Source organism: Scyliorhinus canicula, chromosome 3, assembly GCF_902713615.1.
Source record: "Scyliorhinus canicula chromosome 3, sScyCan1.1, whole genome shotgun sequence".
Taxonomy (NCBI): Eukaryota; Metazoa; Chordata; class Chondrichthyes; order Carcharhiniformes; family Scyliorhinidae; genus Scyliorhinus; species Scyliorhinus canicula.
The window spans coordinates 44,223,906-44,245,209 of NC_052148.1; the positions used below are offsets into that span (position 1 = coordinate 44,223,906).

The 21,304-nt window shown below is 46.0% G+C and overlaps 1 long non-coding RNA gene and 1 other non-coding gene across 3 annotated transcripts; both read left to right on the top strand.

Annotated features, from left to right (window-relative positions):
• The first annotated feature begins 2,830 nt into the window (after positions 1-2,830).
• On the top strand, positions 2,831-7,603 carry LOC119962622. Of its 2 annotated transcripts, none has more exons than XR_005459918.1 (4): positions 2,831-2,942; positions 5,001-5,287; positions 6,641-6,728; positions 7,312-7,603. It is a non-coding gene; the product is annotated as an uncharacterized LOC119962622 (long non-coding RNA). The 2 variants fall into 2 exon arrangements; XR_005459919.1 differs by lacking the exon at positions 2,831-2,942 and adding an exon at positions 2,961-3,142.
• On the top strand, positions 5,382-5,519 carry LOC119963957. Its single transcript, XR_005460214.1, has one exon. It is a non-coding gene; the product is annotated as a small nucleolar RNA SNORA5 (small nucleolar RNA).
• Positions 7,604-21,304: the final 13,701 nt, after the last annotated feature.

Genomic DNA, 21,304 nt, shown 5'->3' on the forward strand with positions numbered 1-21,304 from the left:
CAGCGATGGTGCGTAAATGGGTGATGGAGGGGGAGGGGGCAGCATGGAAGAGGATGGAGATGGCATCCTGTGTGGGCGCGAGGAAAAAAAGAGGAAGTCAGACAAAGGAGAGCAAGTGAACGTGATCTTTTTGGATTTCCAGAAGACAAGGTGTCATACAGGAGATTGCTAAATAAGATAAGAGCCCATGGTATTAGGAGCATGGTACCGGCATGAATAGAGGATTGGCTGACTGGCAGAAGGCCGAGAGTGGGGATAAAGGCGTCTTTTTCAGAATGGCAGCCGGTAACTAGTGATGTTCCGCAGGGGCCAGTGTTGGGACCACAACCATTCACGATATACGTTAACGATCTGGAAGAAGGAACTGAGGGCATTGTTGCTAAGTTTGCAGATGATACAAAGATATGTAGAGGGACAGGGAGTGTTGCGGAAGAGGAGAGGCTGCAGAAAGACGTGGACAGGCTAGGGCGAGTGGGCAAAGAAGTGACAGTGGAATACAATGTGGAAAAGTGTAAGGGTATGCACTTTGATGGAAGAATAGAGGCATGGACTATTTTCTAAATGGGGAAAGTGTTCGGAAATCTGAAGTACAAAGGAATTTAGGAGTCCTATGTCAGGATTCTCTTAAAGTTTACATGCAGATTCAGTTGGCAGTTAGGAAGGCAAATGTAATGTTAGCGTTCATTTCAAGAGGGCTAGAATACAAGAGCAGGGATGCACTGCTGAGGGTGTAAAAGGCTCTGCTCAGACTCCATTTGGAATATTGTGAGCAGATTTGGGCCTCGTATCTAAGGAAGGATGTGCTGTCTTTGGAGGGGATCCAGAAGAGGGTCATAAGAATGATCTCGGGAATGAAAGGCTTTGTCGTATGAGGAGCGGTTAAGGACTCTGGGTCTGTACTCGATGGAGTTTAGAAGGATTTCATTGACACTTACAGAATACTGAGAGGCCTAGATAGAGTGGACGTGGAAAAGATGTTTCTACTAGTAGGAGGGACTAGAACCCGAGGGCACAGTCTCAGACTGAAGGAACAATCCTTTAAAACTGAGAAAAGGGATAATGTCTTCAGCCAGAGGGTGGTGAATCTGTGGAACTCATTGCCGCAGAAGGCTGTGGAGGCCAAATCACTGAGTGTCTTTAAGACAAAGTTCTTGATTAATAAGAGGATCAGGGGTTACGGGAAGAAGGGAGGAGAATGGGGATGAGAAAAATATAATCCATGATCGAATGGTGGAGCAGACTCGATGGGCCAAATGGTGTAATTCTGTTCCTGTATCTTATAGTGTTATGGACTTAACATGGTGGATGTAGAGAGGATGTTTCCCCTTGGGAGAGACCAAAACCATATAATAATAATATTTATTGTCACAAGTAGGCTTACATTAACACTGCAATGAAGTTACTGTGAAAAGCCCCTAGTCGCCACATTCCGGCCCCTGTCCGGGTACACAGGGAGAATTCAGAATGTCCAAATTACCTAATAGCACATCTTTCAGGACTTATGGGAGGAAACCGGAGCACCTGGAAGAAACCCACGCAGACACAGGGAGAACGTGCAGACTCTGCACAGACAGTGACCCAAGCCGGAAATTGAACCTGGGACCCTGGAGCTGTGAAGCAACAATGCCACCCACTGTGCTACCGTGCTGCCCACGGCTGCACCAGACGGAGATGAGGAGAATGCATTCTTCAGAGGCCTGCGCGCCTGTGAAACTCTCTTCCCCAGACAGCAGTAGAGACAGGATCATTGAATATTTTTAAGGCAGAGGTTTTTTTTTGACTAACAAGGCAGTCAAAGGGTGTCAGGGGTAGGCAGGCAAGTGGCGTTGAGGCCACAATCTGATCAACCATAATTTTATTGAATGGTTGAACAAACCCAAGGGGTCAAATGGCCTGCTGATGCTTCTAATTCATTTGTTCACATGGAAATTAGAGAGTCATAGAGTTTTTACAGCATGGAAAGAGGCCCTTCGGCCCATTGTGTCTACGCCGACCATCAAGCACCTATTTAATCTAATCTCAACTGAATCTGGAATCTCAGGTTCGAGAGTCCTAGCAACTGAGGCACATCTGACATTTATGGACATTTGGTCCACTTTTTGTAACATAGTGGTTAGCACTGTTGCTTCACAGCTCCAGGGTCCCAGGTTCGATTCCCGGCTTGGGTCACTGTCTGTGCGGAGTCTGCACGTTCTCCCTGTGTCTGCGTGGGTTTCCTCCGGGTGCTCCGGTTTCCTCCCACAAGTCCCAAAGACATGCTGTTCAGTAATTTGGACATTCTGAATTCTCCCTGTGCGTATCCGAGTGTGGTGACTAGGGGATTTTCACAGTAACTTCACTGCAGTGTTAATGTAAGCCCACTTGTGACAATAAAGATTATTATTTTTAATATTTCTAGTCGATCAATATTATTCGGGCACCTTCATAATACTGTTTACAAATTTGATTTCTTTTAATGGTCAGGTTGGCATCCTGGTTGGCGGCAGGCAGGCACAATTGGTCAAATGGTCGTCAATCTGGGCTGTGAATCTGTATGGGGCACTAAAATATCCTGAGATGTTATGACCTGATACAGCCTTGGGGGGGGGGGGGGGGGGTGCGAGGAATCCACTCTGTGGAGGCTGACAGAATGTTTGATGAAGGGATCATTGGAATTGGCAGGGAGGGAGCCTGACTGCTGGTGAGCGCCGTGCGCGGGGCGGGTCAGGGACGTGCGCGGGCACGGGGCGGGTCAGGGACGTGCGCGGCGCGAGTCAGGGACGTGCGCGGCGCGGGTCAGGGACGTGCGCGGCGCGGGTCAGGGACGTGCGCGGGCACTGGGCGGGTCAGGGACGTGCGCGGGCACGCTCGCCCTTTTCCGCCTCTTCCTCTCTCCTTTGCCGGGACGTCATGATGGCCGTGCTCTCACCGAGATCTTTAATCCAGCGGAATCCGCACGCACGGTGAGTTGTTATCTGGCGATCACAGCGGGGAGAGATTGAGCGGAGTCTCAGCTACCTCCACATACCTGTATTTCCAGCTCCATGAATGGGGGTTAATGGATGTCGTTCGATTTAGAAACAGGTTGGGTCGATGATTGGGGGGGGGTTAACATTCTCAAACTGCTGTGCGGGGAGTTACTAACGGGGTTTCTTTTTAAAAGGTCAGTATCGGGACAGTTTTCAAACACAGTTTGAAGTTTTCAAGGGATTGGGGAAGTTAAAAAAAATATCCCCGTCTGTTTTCCTACCGCGTGTTACACTCGCCTCCCTTAAAGTGAGAGAAAATGCTGGCGAGTGCCAGCAGGTCTGTGTACAGGAGCTCCCCACACACATGCTGCCTCACATTAATCAGCATTTTCTGTTTCAGATTCCAGCATCCGCAGTCATGTGCTTTTATCCCTCACTAAAGTTACAATGCAGTGGTGTTAATTTTTACTTGTGGGCTTTAGGTTTAGTCATCTTTATTAGTGTCACAAGTAGGCTTACATTAACACTGCAATGAAGTTACTGTGTACCCCTAGTCACCACATTCTGGCGCCTGTTCAGGTACACAGGAAACATTCAGAATGTCCAATTCGCCTAACAAGCACATCTTTCAGGACTTGTGGGAGGAAACCCACGCAGACACGGGGAGAACTTGCAGACTCCACACAGACAAGTGACCCAAGCCGGGAATCGAACCCAGGTCCCTGACATGGTGAAGCAACAGTGCCAACTGCTGGTTGAAGTTCAACATTTTTTCCTCTCAATTTAAAAAGAACAGTAAATTTGGAGTTGTTTTTAATTTGCGACGGGGCTGCCATGTCAAATCACCCACCCCTGCCCCATAAAGGATCCTGCCTCCTCCCTCCCCCTTGCCAAATCTCTTCATTACATTTCCGACTGGCTGGCAGCAACAATTGTTAACCAATTAATTTCCCTTTTCGAACCATTGAAAACTTTCAGTGCAGAAGGAGGCCATTTGGCCCATCTTGTCAGTGCTAGCCCTTCCTAGTTCTACATTCCTGCACCCGGGCTGTAATTTACAGCAGTTAAGGGTGCAGATCCAGGTTCTTTTTAGAAGAGTTTAGGGGTCTCTGCTTTCACCACCAAAGTGGGTGGTGAATTTGAAACAACCATTGCCCTCTGCGTAACAAAAAAACGTTCTTCCTTGTGTCCCCTCCACACCTTCTGCCACTTATATTGAATTTATGTCCTATGGTTCTAGAATTCTCCACCAAGGGAAACAATTTTATCTTGTCCACTCTATCTCTTCCCTCATACTTTTGTACACTTCAATTAAGTCACCCCTCAGCCTTCTTTGTTCCAAGGAAAATAATCCAAATCTCGCCTCGTAGCTACACTTTTCTATCCCTGGCGACATTCTTGTTAACCTCTTCTGCACTCTCCAGAGCAATTTGTCCTTCCTGTAATATGGTGACCAGTACATAGAACATAGAACAGCACAGAACAGGCCCTTCGGCCCTCGATGTTGTGCCGAACAATGATCACCCCACTTAAACCCACGTAACCCGTAACCCAACAATCCCCCCATTAACCTTACACTATGGGCAATTTAGCATGGCCAATCCACCTAACCCGCACATCTTTGGACTGTGGGAGGAAACCGGAGCACCCGGAGGAAACCCACGCGCACACGGGGAGGACGTGCAGACTTCACACAGACAGTGACCCAGCCGGGAATCGAACCTGGGACCCTGGAGCTGTGGAGCATTGATGCTAACCACCATGCTACCGTGAGGCCCAACACTACTTCAGCTGTGGCCTTGGCAGTGGGGAACCTAGCAAAGGGGGGCCCAGTTTCAGGATAAGGGGCCATTCATACAGGGCAGTGATGAGAAATTTCTTCACTCAGTCATGAATCTTTGGAATTCTCAAACCCATAGGATTGTTTGATTATTGAATATATTTGAGACTAGGATAAACATAAACATTTAGTTTCTGTTTTAAGTGTTATCTGATGAATCTAGGTCATTTATCTATGATGTATTCTGACATTTTAAAATTTTCTCTCGACAGAAATCTGACCAGGTTGTGTCTCAATGTGAGTCGGTCAGTAAAAAACCTGACTCTCCAAAAGCACAGAACCATGTGCATGAATGTTCACTCCCCCACAAAAAAACATTCACGAGGGGAATGAGTCCATTTATCAGGGGTCGAAGCAACGTGCCAGGTACCTGCTGAGAAATAGGAGTGGGATGTTTCTACGGCATTCAAAACCTGGTGCTTTTGTTACCAAAGAAGTCCAATACCTGAACAAAATAACGGACGGTATTGTGGCAGGTTTCCAGTGGGCAACCAGGAAAGTAAGTTCTGACAGTGCAATGTACTGTAATGGAAATTATAAACTGTTGGTAGTGAGAGATGTAAGTTGATACTGGATGGATTAAAATTCTGAAATGCAGTCATGTACATTTCTGTGTATTCTCTCTGTGATAGTCTACACTCTGAAATGGCTGCTGATAGTAAACATGTAGCTCATGGGCCTCTGTGCTCCGACTTGTGAACATGGAGGATAATAATATGCTACAGACAAAAATAATAGGTTTTTCAAATTAGAAAAAAAATGAAAATCGCTTATTGTCACGAGTAGGCTTCAATGAAGTTACTGTGAAAAGCCCCTAGTCGCCACATTCCGGCGCCTGTCCGGGGAGGCTGGTACGGGCTGTATCTAGCTTGTCAATTGTCAGATTTAACTTAACAGGAGGACTTTTCATAATTCACTACATATCACAATATTTTGGCTTCTACTTCTAGCATTTTTTAAGGGTGGTTCTAATTTCATAAACTCGTTCAGTACAGTGGAACGATCAATGCAAGTTTTCACACTATACCTAGCTGGGTTATGAAAACGGCCATTTGTATACTTGCCATGTACAATTCAACTCGGCTTCCTCAGCCGGGACTTGTCAGGATGTCCGAGTGGTCTAAGGCGCCAGACTCCAGGATTTCATCCTTCCCATTGAGTGTCGGGTGCTTTGGTCTCCACTGGAGGTGTGGGTTCAAATCCCACTTCTGAGATTAACTTTATAGAGCGGCACGGTAGCACAGTGGTTAGCACTGTTGCTTCACGGCACCAGGGTTCAATTCCTGGCTTGTGTCACTGTGCAGTGTCTGCATGTTCTCCCTGTGTCTGTGTGGCTTTCCTCTGGGTGCTCCGGTTTCATACCACTCGTCCCAAAACTCGTGCTTATTAGTTGAATTGAACATTCTGAATTCTCCCTCTGTACCTGAGCAGGCACTGGAGTGTGGTGACTAGGGGATTTTCACAGTCACTTTATCGCAGTGTTAATGTAAGCCTACTTGTGACACTAATAAAGATTAGTATTGTTATTTAATGAATTACAAAAACCCACTGGCTATAAAATGGATTGGAAAGAGAATTAAATTCTCCCTTTTCCATTCATTCCTCGTGATTTATGTTTTTGTAATATTCTGTAATTGTAAACATGGCCGCCTTTTGCAGACTTTGGATATTGAACACTTTTTTAGTGAGGTATTTCGTCCATGATCAAGATTGGGAGTTAACTGCTCTAGAAACTCCTACAACCTGCTTAAATAACATTGGCCTAAAGTGTTGAAAATGTTTTCTTCAGAGCACTGCGAGTTGAAATGTTATATGTTCAGTATTGTGTTGTAATTGTGCCCCTTTCCCACAGTGTCGTAAGTAGAAAACATTGGAACCATGAATAGCTGGAACACCAATATTTGCTGTCAAGGCACGCCTCCCTGTAAATGAGTCTTCTGGTAAGTATTTTTATATTTTATCTTGAGAAAATGCTTCTTTATAATCCAATGTTAATTGTATATGCCACGTAATGAGATTTTTCTCCTTTTGCTTCTACCCTCATTGACCAAAAAAGATGGAGCATGTCTGAAAATTGCCCGCTGATATGCTACAACAAACTGACCGTTTCTCCATGATTCTCACTGCTTCAGTTAGACACTAGTATCTGATTAGTGCAACAGCATTGCTGGTGGTGCACATTATTTTCTGGGATGTGTCTCAAAGGCTGGCCAAATTTTCCGGTCCCACTTGTGCCAATCCCTGGTAGCGGAAATTGGGCATCAACCTTTGCTGTTAAATCTCACCCGTGAACGTGATCAAATAACCAGTGAATATTGAACTCAAAACAAAGAATAGCCATTTGAGTAAGGATGTGGAAGGTTTGTAACCGTAGGTCTAACGTGCTAGCATTAATCAGTGAAAGGGAAATCTTTGAAAAGGATGCTACAGAAATTCATTTTATATAATGGGATAATAGAGGTGATTCTGCTCATTTCAAGCTGATTACGAGGGTATTGTTTTATCTTCATCGTTCCGAACTAGGTTTTAAAGCCGATTGGAGGACCAACACCATTGGCCAGGCCTTCCCTCAGTCGGTTTTGGATGATTGGAAGACCGTACATATTCGCCTCTTGAAACAGCCTTAGCGATCATTGCAAAGACCTGCAAGTGCCTGAAGCAGAGTATCCCAGCCTGAGAGAACTTCTTGAACAAATCATTGTCTATTTTGTATATATCTGGCCTGTATTGGCACTTAATTAACATACCAGGATTTTAATACACTTGCATTTATGATTTAAAAGTTCACCATAAATTATAAAACCTGTTAAAGTTGTCTGTTTGTTGATTTATGCTTCTCACGTGAGTTTTGATGGTTCATGTTCCCACTTGTTTGAATCAGTGTCCAACCCATTCACGTGAGGAAGGAGTGGTGCTCCGAAGCTAGTGATTTGAAACAAACCTGTGGATTTTAACCTGGTGTTGTAAGACTATTTACTGTGCTCACCCCAGTCCAACACCAGCATCTCCACATCATAACCTTTTCTCGTAAAACAACTAATTTCTGGTTTCAGTATACTGAACCACCCACAACCCGTGTGCTCGACAGCTGGTTTGTGATGCAGAACAAGGCCAGCAGCGCGGGTTCAATTCCCGTACTAGTTTACCCAAACGCACCGGAATGTGGCGATTAGGGGCTTTTCACAGTAACTTCATATTTGTGACAATAATAATATTTATTAATGATCTTTTAATCTACACAAAGTATAAGACTTTGTCTCATCAATGCCCTGTATAACGAGCATAAAATCCTTTTATGTTTGATTCCTCTTGTAATAAAGGACTGTGTTCCATTTGTCACCTTGACTACTTGCTGTACCTACTTGTGTTCTCATGCATCAGTCACAAAAAGTTAGTATGCAGGTACAACCCCTTCCCAGTCCACAATAATCCCATAAGAGGAAACATCCTTTCCACATCCACCCTGTCAAGACCCCTTGGGCTCTTAAAGGTTTCGATCAAGTCACCTCTAACTCATAACTCCAGCAGATACAAGCCCAATTTGTCCCCATAAGACAACACATCCATTCCTGGTATTAGTTAAGTAAACCCTAATCCCTCTGCATCTGAGCTCTGCAATCTGTCAACATTTACATAATGTGCTTTTTATTCTTTCTCCCAAAGTGGACAATTTCCCATATTATACCCCAGTTGTCAGGTTTTTGCCCACAACTTATCAATCTCCTGTTGTAGCCTCATTACAGAATTCTTACAGTGAATGGTCCACCAGGGCTGCAATGGCTTTTAAAATGAGCATGATGACTTAAAGCCATTCCCCTGCCTTTTTTCTGTACCCTTGCACATTTTGTCCTCTTCACAATTTACTTTCCTATCATCAGCAAATTTAGCAGTCCTAGTTTAGGTCCCTTTAGGCAAATTATTCATGCCAATTGTAAAACATTGAGGCCCTCGTACTTATGGCACAACACTCTTGCATCCTGCCAACCAGAAAATTACCCAGTTATGCCAACTGTTTCCTGTTGATTACATATGTTCCCAACACCATCAGCTTTTATTTTCTTTGAGGTAGCACCTTATTGAATTACATAATTGTTCCAGCCTTCTGGAAATCTGGATAGTTCATCCACTTGTTCCCATCTATCCACACATACAAAGAACACCAATAAATTAATTAAACATTATTTCCCTCTCACAAAACCATGTTTTAGAACATAGAACAGGCCCTTCGGCCCTTGATGTTGTGCCGAGCCACGATCACCCTACTCAAACCCACGTATCCACCCTATACCCGTAACCCAACAACCCCCCCCTTAACCTTACTTTTTAGGACACTACGGGCAATTTAGCATGGCCAATCCACCTAACCCGCACATCTTTGAACTGTGGGAGGAAACCGGAGCACCCGGAGGAAACCCACGCACACACGGGGAGGACATGCAGACTCCGCACAGACAGTGACCCAGCCGGGAATCAAACCTGGGACCCTGGAGCTAACCATATATATTTTTATTTTTAAAATTTTCATCCAAATCTATACCCACCAACAAATAATCAACAGTAACAAATGCAATGGCAATCCCCAGGCCAACAATCCCTTTATCTCACCAACCCTCAACATTTTAAATGCAAACACCAAAGAGAAAAAATAAGGAATCCACCATCGCGGTAGCACAGTGGTTCGCACTATTGCTTCACAACGCCACGGTCACACGTTCAATTCCCGGCTCAGGTCACTGCATGTTCTCCCCGTGTCTGCGTGTGTTATTCCCACATAAGAGGTTAGTGTGCACAATTAAAGCACATGGGATTGGGGTGGTATATCGGTATGGATTGAGAATTGGTTAACAGACTAGGAACTAATGGGTCTTTTTGGAAGTGGCAAGTAACTGGTGGGGTCACGCAAGGATCAGTACTTGGGTCCCAGCTATTCATAATATACATTAATGATTTAGCTGAGGATACCAAAAGTAATATTTCCAAGTTTGCTGATGAAACAAAACTTGGTGGGAAGGCGAGGAGGATGTTAAAAGGCTTCAAGGTGATTTAGACAAGTTGAATGGACAACTATTTGGCAGATGCAGTATAATACGGATAAATGTGAAGTTATGCACTTCGGATAGAGAAACAGAAGGGCAGAGTATTAATTAAATGATGATAGATTGGGAAATGTTGATGTACAGAGGGACCTGGTTGTCCTAGTACATCAGTCACTGAAAGCAAGTATGCAAATACACCAATCAGGAATGCAAATGATATGCTGACCTTCATTACCAGAGGATTTGAGTACAGGTGCAAGGGTGCCTTACTGCAGCTGCATAAGGCCTTGGAAGTTCTGAGAAACACAAGTTTCAGTGCAGAGTTGAAGGAAATTAGTAAAGAAGTTTCAGTGAAAAATGGTTTGGGGTAAATTAATGGGATTGATGGATTAAATTAAATCTCCAGGGCCTAATAATCTTCATCCCAGAGTACTGAAGGAAGTTGTCCGAGAAATAGTAGATCCATTGGTGGCCATTTTCCAAAATTCTTTGGACTCTGGAGTGGTTCCTGCAGATTGGAGGGTAGCTAACAAGTCCGCTTTTAATAAGGGAAGAGAAAACAACTAGACCAGTGAGCCTAACATCGGTAGTAGGGAAGTTGCTAGAGTCCATTATCAATGATTTCATAGCACAGCATTTGGAAAGCAGTGGTGTGATCAGACAAAGTCGGCATGGATTTATGAAAGGGAAATCATGCCCAGTAACTTCATTCGAAGCTTACTTGTGACAAGTAATTTTCATTTCATTTCACGCTTGAAAAATCAGGAATTCTTTAAAGATGTAATTAGTAGAGTTGACCAGGGAAAACCGGTAAATGTAGTTTATTTAGACTTTCAGAAGGCTTTTGAAAAGGTCTCACATAATAGGTTACTAAGTTAAAGGTTGCAGGTAGTGTCGAGATGGATGGAAAGCTGAATAGCAGATAGGAAGCAAAACGTTGGAAGAAATGGGTCTTTTTCCAATTGGCAGGTAGTGACTAATGACATACTGCAAGGATTTGTGCTCGGACCCCAACTGTTGATTGGGATGAAGAAACTAAATCTATTATCTCCAGATTTGCAGATGATACAAAGTTGGGTGGGAAGGTGAGCTGCGAGGAAGATGCAGAGATGCTTCAGGAGATTTGGACAGGCTGAGGGTGAGTGGGCATCTGCACATCAGGTGCAATAAGATGCAGATAAATGTGAGATCTGCTTCAGTAGCAAAAATAGGAAGGCAGATTATTATTTGAATAGGTGTAAATTGAGAGGTGGATACTCAACGAGACCTTGGAGTCCTCTTGCATCAGTCACTGAATGCAAGTATGTAGGTACAGCAGGCAGTAAAGAAGGCAAATGGTTTGTTGGCCTTTATAGGGAGAGGATTCGAGTCTAGGATGTTTTACTGAAAATGTATGGGGCACTGGGGTGGTCACACTTGGAGCACTGTGTGCAGTTTTGGTGTCCTTATCTGAGGAAGGATGTTCTTGCTATGGAGGGAGTGCAGCAAAGTTTACCAGGCTGTTCCTGGGATGATGGGACTGTCATAGGAGGAGAGACTTAAATCGGTTAGGATTATATTCATTGGAGTTTAGAAGAGTGAGGGGGGACCTCATAGAAACTTACAAATTCTTACAGGATTAGTCAGGGTAGAATCAGAAAGAATGTTCTCGATAGCGGGGGACTCCAGAACTAGGGGTCATAGTTTGCGGATAAGGGGTAAACTTTAGGACAGGTGAGAAATTTCTTCACCAAGAGAGTGGTCAATCTGTGGAATTCACTGCCACAGAAAGTAGTTGAGGCCAAGACATTGTGTAATTTCAAGAAGGAATCAGGAATAGCTCTTGGGGCTGAAGGGATCAAGGGATATGGAGGGGGAAGGCAGGATCAGGGTATTGAACTTGATCAGCCATGATCATAATGAATAATGGAGCAGTCTTGAAGGGCCGAATGACTTCCTCCTGCTTCTATTTTCTACGTATGTTTTCATGTGGAGCACCGAGGCAACTTAACGCACATCACCTATTATTTTGTGATTAAAACCAGCAATGCCCACAGATCTCAGAAGGCGATAGAGCTGGTGAAAGTTCCAAGATGGGGATGGGCCATTCCATGGAGTGACTTGAAGACAATGGTGAGAATTTTAAAATCATGCTGTCACTGGAGTGGGAACCATTATAGATCAATGTGCATGGAGTGACAGGTAAATAGGACTTGGTGCAATTCAGAATGTAGACAGTAATTAGAATCATAGAATTCCTACAGTGCAGGATACTATTTAGCCCATCAGGTTTGAAAATCGCTTATTGTCACGAGTAGGCTTCAAATGAAGTTACTGTGAAAAGCCCCTAGTCGCCACATTCCGGCACCTATTCGGGGAGGCTGTTACGGGAATCGAACCGTGCTGCTGGCCTGCTTGGTCTGCTTTAAAAGCCAGCGATTTAGCCCAGTGAGCTAAACAGGTTTGCACCAACGCTCTGAAAAAGCACCCCACCTAGGCTCACTTCTCTACCCTATCCCGATAGCTCCACCTAACTTGCACATCTTTGGACTGTGGGAGGAAATTGGAGCACCCGGAGGAAACCCACGCAGAGACGGGGAGAATGTGCCAACTCTACAGCAACCCACGGTTAGAATTGAACCCGGGTTCCTGACGCTGCGAAGCAGCACTGCTAACCACTGTGCTACCCTGGATGAGTTCAAGTTTATGGATCCGGGGGGGGGGGGGGGGGGGGGGAATGGCAGTCTGGAAAGCATTGGAAATTAAGGCTAGTTCTAACAAAGATGCGAAGGTTGCAGCAGCAAACGAGTGGAGGCTCAAGCAGACAAGAACATTGCATTCCAACTCTGGCCTCTGTCGATCTTCCACTCACTACCAATGGCAGTCATGACATCAGCTGTTGAAGCCCTTGTTCCGGAATTCCCTCCTTAACAATTTCCCACAACCTGCTTATATTTTTCACGTGAGGAAGGAGCAGTGCTCCGAAGCTAGTGATTTGAAACAAACCTGTGGATTTTAACCTGGTGTTGTAAGACTACTTACTGTGCTCACCCCAGTCCAACACCAGCATCTCCACATCATAACCTTTTCTCGTAAAACAACTAATTTCTGGTTTCAGTATACCGAACCACCCACAACCCATTTGCTCAGTGTGCTTGACAGCTGGTTTGTGATGCAGAACAAGGCCAGCAGCGCGGGTTCAATTCCCGTACTACTTTACCCAAACGCACCGGAATGTGGCGATTAGGGGCTTTTCACAGTAACTTCATATTTGTGACAATAAAAGATCATTAATAAATATTATTAATCTACACAAAGTATAAGACTTTGTCTCATCAATGCCCTGTATAGTTTCCCACAACCACAACCAAATATTTAGTCATCCCGTTAATATTGCTTTCTTGGTCATGGTGTTGGTTATTTTCGGATTTCAGTCTGAAGTACCTCAAGATGTTTTTCTACATTAAAAATGCAAGCTGCGGACTTCTGGTGACTGGGATATGCTGAGAAGTCGGACATCAGGTGGCTCTCCTCCCGCGAACCTGAACATAGGCACATTTTGCCCGAACAACACCCGCAAACATCCCCACACCACTATCACAACAGGAGGAGGAAAGGATGCCAAACAACAGCCAGTCCAGAGGATGAGTGGAGACCAGAAGTGGAAAAAGTCTGGACTAACAGCAAATGACTGAAACAGCCGACGCATGAGGCAGCAAAACCCGAACTTCACCAGAGCGAGAGGGACCGACTCACCATACGTGAAGCCCCACCATACCAGGTGATGGGTGGAGGATGTTTCTCTCAAGAGAGTGGAGGGAAAATCGAGAAGAAACAAGATTGGACATACGAGCTGCGGTGGCCAAAGCTCTGGCGACCATGCAGGTGGCCCTGGACAAAGCTAAAAAGCCCAGGAAGCAACGATTAAAGATCTGGAAAGGGCCACAACTGGCCAGGGCAACCAGATTGTCGCCCTGGAAAAGGAGGCGGCAAGGCTGGTCACGACACAAGGCAACCTGAGAGGAAAGGCCGAGGACCAGAAGAATCAGTCAAGGTGGCAGAACCTGCGAATCGTGGGCCCACTGGAGGAGATACTGAAGGTAGGAACCCCACAGACTATGTGGCTTGGTCGGAAGAGATAGCTTCCCCAACCCACCAGAAATCAACAGTACACCGACCCCTCCGACCAAAGCTCCAAACCGGGGAACAGCCGAAGATTGCAAAGATGCACCGGTACCAGGACCGGGATAGAATCCTGCGCTGGGCCAGGCAGTCCAAAAACTGTAGCTGGGAACGTCACAAGATCTGGATTTCTCAGGACATTGGGGCTGACCTGGCCAAGCGGCAAGATGAATTTAACAAAGCAAAAGCTGTGCTGTACAGAAACGGCGTTAGATTCGGAATGTTGTACCCAGCCAAGCTCGGACTCATGTACCAAGGCTGGGAGCACTTTTTCACGGACCTTGCTGACGCTGACACGTTTGTCGCAGACAGCGGCCTGGAGAAGCAGCAGCAGAGGCAGCGATGAAGAGCCTGCAGAATGAGACTCTTACAATGTTAAAAAAAAGTTTTTTTTCCCTTTACGTTCTGTCCAGCCAACAGTGGACCATTGCCACAGTGACCGCTTTATGTGGGAGGACACTGTCTCGTTTTGAAGAGGGGAGCAGCAAGAGAGGGAAGGGCAAGCAAGAACAGCAAAGCACAGGGGAAGATGAGGGGAATGGCAGACAGGGAGCCCAGTGATAGGGAAACAATAGGAAAAGCAACAAGGCCCGGGAGGGGGGCCACCGCACTAGCGAGGTAGCTAGCACCGGGACTCATGCAGGAGAGGTCGCAATGCGCCCTCGCAAGGGGAAAGAGCTGGAGGAGGGGGGGAGGGAAGAGAAGATATCATAAGGGAGAGATCGGTGAAGAAAGATAGTGGCCATTAGGCTGGCTACAACAAGCCACATGTGGCGACTTGGAACAAAATGGCGCTGCAAGCAACCACTTTGGAGGATGTCTGTGTAGTGATCTGTACATCTGTACATACATCTGCACGTACACCAGGGACTACAGACAGATGTAACAGCCACAGCATCACCAGAGAGCAGCATCAGAGACGGGTATAAAGGGTCCAACCCAAGGGAGGATCCGCCTCTTTCAGAAGCACAGGGCTAGTGAGCAGCAGCAGACAGAGACAGCTCAGCATAGGCAGCTTACCTTAGCTTCACTGGTCATACCTCTTGACTGTATTATATCTGGTTAAGCTCTGGAAACAGAACAAACCCATTGAATAAAGTATTTGTGTTAACTAGAAGTCTACAATCTTTATTCAGACTTAGAGAATAACATATGATACCAGGAGTGATTTCAGAAAGCTAGCTAGACACCAGCAAGAGAAGAAAAACTTAAACCGGATATTCAACTGTGGAAGATTTTGCAGCAAATGGATCCTCGATGACTAACTGAACTTGTTGGAACTCCATGGCAGCTGGAAACAACGGGTAATTTAAGTTATAACTGGAAAATGTTTGAACAGATGTTCCAAATATTTATCACAGCTATTGATTTAAGCACTGCCTCTGATGCAATGAAAATAGCCCTACTACTCTCAACAAGAGGGCATGAAGCTAGAGAAATCTATAATTGCTTTAATTACTTAGAAGGTGAGGACAACACCAAAGTAGACGTTTTACTCAAAAAATTTGCTGAACGCTGTAACAGTCAATCTGGTGAGATGCTGGAAAGATTTAACTCTTGTCAGAGAAATGGAGGGCCCATCCCTGATTTTATAAGTTAATACCACAAGGCTGTGATTATGCTGATTTTAGGGACACTGTGATAATGCATCAATTAATTTCTGGACTATCTGATAAACATTTGAGGGAAGAACTTTCACAAAATAAGTATCTAACTCTAGAAATCGCTATACAAAAATGCCTTGCTTATGAACAAAAACAAAATCAGTACTTTGAGTCTCTACAAACACAGAATCATAATTTAGAAACCAAAATTGGTAAAAATGGTGCAAACACTCACCACGAGGCGGAGGCAGGGTTGAATCGGAGAAAGACAGGTTCTGCGCGACAGCCATCTTGAGAAAGGAGCCGCATATGCGCAGTTGCAAAAAGAGCGCACAGTACAGGAAACTCGATTTGCACATGGGCAATCGAGTCCTACGCATGACATCACGAGCGTCAGAGGACCAGGGCCACACCAACTTAAAAGGGAAATGCACGAAAACGAACAAAAATAAATTTAAAGCTGCAAAACCCAATTTTCTTGCCTCAAAAGACAGAACAATGCCCGAACATACACCAGCAGTTGAAAATAACTTTCAAAACACCCTGGAACAAGCAGTTAGCACCGCCCTAGAAGATGATATGGTCTTTGTAGACTACGACTCAGACGAAGATTTTATCTTAGGAGATGGCTACCCCAGTACCAAATCTGAACTGCAACTAGAGGTGTGGTACCGTGAAGACCCCGACGACGAGTTCTTCGGAATGGGGAATCTTCAGCCCAGCATACATGGCATCCCGACTCGTGAGTGCAGGATTATGCTGCGGCCTGACACCAAGAAACAAAGAGTGGTCCACGCACCGCGAAGGGTCCCAGCCTCCACGCAAGAAGATGATTTGTTCATTGAACATGAAGAGAACGATCACAACTCCGAAACAAAAAGCGATGATTTGTCTATCAAACAATACACACAATACTGTTCAGACATGGCTGAGTTATTCGGAGATCCTGATCACAGCATCAGCAACACGGTTGAACAGCTCAATACGTCTCTTCTCATGGTAGATGAATCCAATACCATGATGCCATGGCAGATCGTCGATACATTGGATGACAGCAATACCCAAGACAAAGATGACGCCACACAGAGAGCACAGAACGACTCCATTGAGAAAGCACAGATCGACTCTACAGCGAGAACACTGCACGACTCCACGAAGAGAGCGATGACAAACTCCACAGAGAGAGCAACAAAGGACTCCACAAAGAGTGACGCAAGCCTCCACAAAGAGTGCGACGCAAGCCTCCACAAACAGCGACGCAAGCCTCTACAAAGAGTGATGCAAGCCTCCACAAAGAGTGACGCAAGCCTCCACAGACAGCTCGGTGACAGACTCAAAAATCGAAGCAAGCAAACACTCCATAGCGAACGCCATGTATGTACAAGACCATGAAGATCTATCAAGCTTATTTGAGCCACCAGAAGACGACACTGGATGTCTACCCACTGTATGTGAGACAAGTGACATTGAAATCACAATTCCCATACAGGATGTGCAGGATCACAGCGAGACTGACATATCTCAGCTCGTCTGCACAGAAGCACTCCATAATCAGAGGACGGCCACCCGAGTCCAGAGAGACCACGTCAATAGAAATCTTGAAGATTTTGACTCCAGAAAAGGAACACAAAGAGATCACAGATGATTCAAATGAAATTACTCCAAACGAGGAGCACCTAAAAATCAACGATGATTCAAGTGAACCAGAAATGACTCTAGAAGAGGAGTACCAAGTAAGCGAAGAAGAGGAATCAAATCCACCACAAATGACTGATGTCACCAACATCAATGCAACATCTGGTCATTCTCACAATTCTCAAGAAGAAATGCTCAATGTAGCAGATGCCACAAAGGACAGACACCAATAACTGTGAAATGACTCAAATCATTAACATGGCACACTCATTGAGCGCAACAAGAACAAAAACCACAAGAAGCACAGCAGAAACAAGAACAACAGCAGCAACAAGAAACAACAAGCACGACAGGAAAAAGAACAAGAAGAAAAGCGATAACAAGCACGACAATGAAACAACGACCTGTACAACATGGTCCAACTCTGCACGTGAAGGACAATGCCACAGCACACTGAAAAACAATGACAAGACTACAAACATGCCATGGCGTGATAAAGAATCTCATGAATTCACATCTGCTCCAGAACAAACAAGCAAAACAGCTTTCATGAACGCTGACATACAGAATCAATACCACAAACACAGGGAAAAGTCCAGGCTAGACAACAGTGCGACACAGAATCGCTACCCACAATCAAATGGAACAGGGGAAAAAGGTGACCACATCATCAAATGACTCATCAGCAAGGCAGCGGAGTCACGTTCCGACATCAACCTAGCTCTGTTATTGTACCGAGCAACCCCATTGAGCTCAGGACTGTCGCCAGCGCAAATGGTCTTCGGCAGAGACATCCGGACAACCCTACCGGCAAAGCAATTCCGAGACCCCGACAACGCACCGGGTCTCGACGACATGCGGGCACTATGCTCCAAACAAAAACGATACTACGATCAACATGCAATCCCACTCAAGCCATTGACAATAGGTGACACCATCAGAATCAGCGAGCGAGAAGGTGGATGGACTGAGTCAGCCACGGTGATCAGGCAGGAGGCACCACGGTCCTACATTGTCAAATCGTCAGTGGATGTACTTTTTCCCCGAACCGCCAGGATCTGTTAGTGATTCGACCTACAATGCCGGTGTTTCCCACACTGGACTTGACCGAGTCCATTTGTCCACAGGACGTTCCTCGCCACACAACGCCAGACAGTACTATTGATGACATCAAACCATCATCCTTACTACCACTGTTAAGACGCTCCAGCAGAAGCCGTAAGGCACCTGACCGCTAGATTTGTAACGACACTTCAACACACGCACAAGACGAATATGGACATTTTTCACAATGGACTCACAACACAGGTAATGGTTTCTGTATTACTTTTATAATTTTCAAAGTGGGCAGATTTGCATATTCTCATCACTTGTTATGTACAGTTTTCTTGAGGCCAGGGCTAGAAAACATGTCAAATAAAAGGGGGGCGGGGGGGGGGGGGGGGGGGGGATGTAGTGATCTGTACATCTGCACATACACCAGGACTACAGACAGATGTAACAGACACAGCATCACTAGAGGGCAGCATCAGAGACGGGTATAAAGGGTCCGACCCAAGGGAGGATCTGCCTCTTTCAGAAGCACAGGGCTAGTGAGCAGCAGCAGACGGAGACAGCTCAGCATAGGCAGCTTACCTTACCTTCACTGGTCATACCTCTTGACTGTATTATATCTAGTTAAGCTCTGGAAACAGAACAAACCCTCTGAATAAAGTATTTGTGTTAACTGGAAGTCTACAATCTTTATTCAGACTGAGAGAATAACATAGTCTGAACAAAGGGAAACCCTGGAGTTCAGGGGCTCACCCACATGGGGAACTCACAATTGACCATGTTGGGTGCCCCTTGAACAAAGGGAAAATCCAGACTGCAGGGGCTTGAGGGAACTTAGTGGCCCAGTGAAAAGGTCCAGAGTCTTTGCCTACCTGAAAAGTATGAAAGTCGACATAGTCTTCCTCCAAGAAATGCACCTGAGGGAGAAGGACCAACTGCGGGTCTGGAAGGACTGGGTGGCGCACACCTACCATTCTGCTGAATAAGAGGATGATGTTGATGGCGACAAAAACAGTTACGGACCCAGGGGGGTGATAGGTCATGGTCAGCGGTGTCCTAGATAGGGCACCGGTAGTCCTCGTTAACGTGTACGCTCCTAACTGGGATGACACGGAATTCGTAAAAAGACCTTGGCGGAAATCCCCAACATAGATACACACTGACTCACCATGGGGGGGGGGGGGGGACTTTAGCTGTGTACAGGACCCATGGACAGACAAATAGAAGCCCAAAACAGAAACGACCTCCAATATGATGAAGGAACTCAGCCTATTCATGGAGTAGATGGGGTGGTAGACACATGGCGATTCACCCACCCAGGGGAAAAGGAGTTCTCCTTCTTCTCACAAGTACATAATGTGTTCTCATGGATCAACTCCTTTGTAGTGGGAAAATTGGTGCTTTCAGGGCTAGTAAGGGCGGAATACTCTGCGATCGTAATCTCCGACCACGCTCCACATTATCCAGATGAGGTTGGAGACAGGCCGTAACCCAACACCCCAATGGAGGTTGGACATGGACCTCTTGACCGACAAGGCTTCTTGCAAGAAAATGTCACAGGCTATGAGTACATAACTAATAACCAGAATGGGGAGGTCTCACCATCCACATTCTGGGAGGCGCTGAAGGCTGTGATCAGGAGAGGAATGATCACTTATAAAGCACGGAGAGATAGGGAAGAGAGGGTGGCTAGGCAACAGCTAGTCGACTACATACTGCAGGTAGACTGGCGATACTCCGAGGAACCGACCGTAGAGCTCCTGTGGAGAGGAAAAGGCTTCAGATGGTCTTTGACCTGCTCTCCACGAGGAAAGCAGAGCACCAGCTCCACCAGGCATGTGGGACGCTGTACAAACACGGAGACAAGTCTAGCCTAGCTGTCTGCTGGCTCACCAGCTGAGAAAGCAGGCAGCCACAAGGGAAATTGCCCAAATCAGGGACAGCAGAGGCAAATCAGTAGCAGAGCTGGACAAGGTCAACAAGGCCTTCGAGACCTTCTACCAGGGGCTGTACACCTCGGAGCCCCCAGCAAGGGACTTGGGGATGAAGCAGTTCCTTGATGAACTGGACGTGCCAGTCATGGGGGAAGACAGGAAAAGGGGCCTGGAAGCACTGCTAGAACTGGGAGAGATCATGAAGTATATGAGCTCCATGCACAGTAAGAAGTCTTACAACACCAGGTTAAAGTCCAACATGTTCGTTTCAAACACTAGCTTTCGGAGCACTGCTCCTTCCTCAGGTGACATGCAGGCAGGGAAGGCGCCTGAGGCAGCATGGTGGCGCAGTGAGTTAGCACTGGCCTCACGGTGCTGTGGTCCCAGGTCCGATCCCGGCTCAGGGTCACTGTCCGTGTAAAATTTGCACATTCGCCCCGTGTTTGCGTGGGTTTCACCCCCACAACCCAAAAATGTGCAAGCTAGGTGGATTGGCCACACTAAATTGCCCCTTAATTGGAAAAATGAATTGGGTACTCTAAATTAAAAATAAAAGGGAAGGCGCCGGAACCAGACGGTTTCCTGGCGGACTTCTACAAAAGATTCGCGATCGCACTGGCCCCGCACCTGTGGGAGATGGTCACAGACTCGCTGGCGAGGGGCATACTGTCGCCTACACTAACAAAAGCCTCAATCTCGCTGATACCTAAAAAAGACAAAGACTCAACAGAATGCGGGTTCTTACAGACCCATCTCTCTGCTAAATGCTGATGCGAAAGTACTGGCCAAGATCCTCGCAAAAAGATTGGAGGACTGCGTACCAGAGGTGGTAGCAGAAGACAAGACGGGCTTTGTCAAGGATAGACAGCTAACGTCAAATATCAGGCACCCACTGAACAGGATCATGACCACAGAGGTGAGGTGATCGTCTTCTTGAACGCTGAAAAGGCCTTCAACAGAGTCGAATGGAAGTACCTCATAGGAGGTACTGAAGTGGTTTGGGGTAGCAAAAGGGTTCACCTCCTGGGTGAATCTCCTGTACAACACTCCCATGGCGAGGGTACAGACAAACATGACCAGCTCCAAGTACTTC